Consider the following 2500-nt stretch of genomic DNA (forward strand, 5'->3'; position numbering starts at 1 on the left):
TCCGTTTCAACTTGTCTCGCGAGGGTGGTTTCGGGGCCAGCAGGAGAGCTCGTCGGGGTAGCAGGCCCTGCAGCCGTGGTCACCGCCAAACCCCCACAACTCGAGCAAGTGAAAAAAAAAAGTAACAAATAAGAAAGGATCTCTGTCGGCTTGGGGGTACGCCCGTTTCCGTTTCAACTTGTCTCGCGAGGGTGGTTTCGGGGCCAGCAGGAGAGCTCGTCGGGGTAGCAGGCCCTGCAGCCGTGGTCACCGCCAAATCCCCACAACTCGAGCAAGTGAAAAAAAAAGTAACAAATAAGAAAGGATCGTCGGCTTGGGGGTACGCCCGTTTCCGTTTCAACTTGTCTCGCGAGGGTGGTTTCGGGGCCAGCAGGAGAGCTCGTCGGGGTAGCAGGCCCTGCAGCCGTGGTCACCGCCAAACCCCCCACAACTGTTGGGCGCCTACCTGCGCGGGGCAGGAGGACACTTTCCGATTTCAAATCTCCGTTTGCCGAGTCCACCCCGAACGCACGCGGGCGGGCGGGTTCGCATCACCCTTCGTCACAAGGGGCGAAGCCCGTTCCACCGTCTCGTCAGTAGTGCCGACCGGTCTGTGATCGACGAGGGGAGCCACACCAGGTCCGGCCCTGCTGCTTGGCGGCACCGCGTCGTCGGGAGCTCGCGACAGACGGAGGGTTTCGGTGTACTCTCCAGCCACGGGAAACGAAGCCGGTGATGCAGGCGCCGGTCTTTCGCTCCCAAATCGGCTGGGTTTACATCGTTGCTATCTAGTCACGCTCCCTTCAAACCCGACGGGGTACCTATTCCCCTCACCCGTCTGTGCGTATACAGCCTCTTTGCACTTGCGGGATGGGGGTGGTGGTTTAAAGACTCTCGAGTTGCCGCCCGTCGGTCTCCGAGCTCCGTGCAGTAGTGATCCCCAGCGAACTGCCAGCAGGGCGAACGAGCGATCCCGCTCTCGGTCGGGGCGCCTGGCGTCGATCGGTGGTCGGTGGCTTGCGGGCAAGCTGCGCTGTGAGTGTGGGAACGAGTATGACGAGCCGTTGCCGCGACTCCCAGTCCACCTCGGCGGTGGCTGGGCCGGGCGGGCGTCTGCTCGGGCGAGTGCCGCCCCCGCCTCCTCGCAGGAAGTCCGCTCGCCGACACGCCGCCACGTGCACGCGTCAGTGACGCTGCCGAACCGATGGCCGGTGCCCGTTCCCGCCTCTGCTTTTCCTAGGGCAAAGCTGCTGCACGCCTCGTGATACTAGGCGGGCGACATGGTGGCGGTGATCCTGCCTCCGTCGCTGCGGTGCGTTGGGGCACGCATCGCCTCTTGGGCGCCCTGTCCTCCTCCCCCCAATAGACGTATGTTTCTGCGGGCCGCACCAGGATGGTGCTCCCCATCGCTTCACGCCACCCTGCTCCGCCCGCACGCCGGCGTGCAGGTGGCTGTAGCTCAAGGTGGGGAGCGTATGTGCGGTCCGGGTCGCTTTCCTCTGGCGAGGGAGAGACCTAAAACAAACTCAGACAACTCTTGACGGTGGATCACTCGGCTCGTGCGTCGATGACGAACGCAGCTAGCTGCGAGAATTAATGTGAATTGCAGGACACATTGATCATCGACACTTTGAACGCACTTTGCGGCCCCGGGTTCTTCCCGGGGCCACGCCTGTCTGAGGGTCGTTTGGCAATCAATCGCACTCGCCTTGGCTGGCGAGAGCGCGGCTGGGGTGTCGCAGAGGACCCGTCCTCTTTGTCCCCCTAAGTTCAGACTCCGGAGCCCTCCGGCGTCGGAGCGCTTGGCCTTTCCCCCCCACCCTGCACATTCCGTTCGTCAGGCTCGACGCCATCCCCCCGCCGGGGAGCGCGGCCTGGCGTCCGTCTGTGTCGTGGCAGTGGGGCCAGCACGGCTGTCACCGGTCCCAGAATGGCTGTCGGTGGTTCACACTGTGTGTGTGTGCCAACCCTCCTGGTCTCTGGGACACGGAGCTGCCACGAAGTGTTGAGCCTCCAGTGGGGGGTCTGCCTAAGCTCTGCACGTCCGCATTGGGTCCGTCTCTCGGTTGGCTGGCAGTGGAAAGAGTGAAGGGAGCCGCGGAGGTCCGGTGCTGGTGCGCCGCCGGCCTGACCGTGGAGCTCGCCGGTTTGACACGCTGACCCGACTCGATGGTTGATCGATTGAGAGTGCTGGGAGCTGCAGGCCGCCCGCTGCTGCAGCCGCCCGTCTCGTGGTTCGTCCTCGGCCTTAAGTGGCCGGCGGGGCGTCTGATCCTGTCTCCCCTGCTGGCGCCGAGTGCCTGGCCGAGGGAGGAGGTTTTCGTCGAACGCTGTGACTTGGACGGTCGCACGCGCGTGGATCGCTGGCTCTTGGCTCTCCCGTTCAGTCCGCACGTTTTCCGCTCCGTCCTGCCACCGGTCTCGGGAGGTACGGAGGGGTTGGCGGGCGTGGTGTGTGCTCCGTCACCGTGCAGGCACACCTACCACGCCGTCGGCCGACCCCCGCACGGTCCTCCTGGCC

The 2500-nt window shown here is 64.5% G+C and overlaps 1 non-coding gene across 1 annotated transcript; it reads left to right on the top strand.

Moving 5' to 3' along the window:
• Positions 1-1511: 1511 nt before the first annotated feature.
• On the top strand, positions 1512-1665 carry LOC140474649 (5.8S ribosomal RNA). The gene has a single exon (XR_011959291.1). It is a non-coding gene; the product is annotated as a 5.8S ribosomal RNA (ribosomal RNA).
• Positions 1666-2500: the final 835 nt, after the last annotated feature.

Source organism: Chiloscyllium punctatum, unplaced genomic scaffold (assembly GCF_047496795.1).
Source record: "Chiloscyllium punctatum isolate Juve2018m unplaced genomic scaffold, sChiPun1.3 scaffold_1115, whole genome shotgun sequence".
In the NCBI taxonomy this organism is placed as follows: Eukaryota; Metazoa; Chordata; class Chondrichthyes; order Orectolobiformes; family Hemiscylliidae; genus Chiloscyllium; species Chiloscyllium punctatum.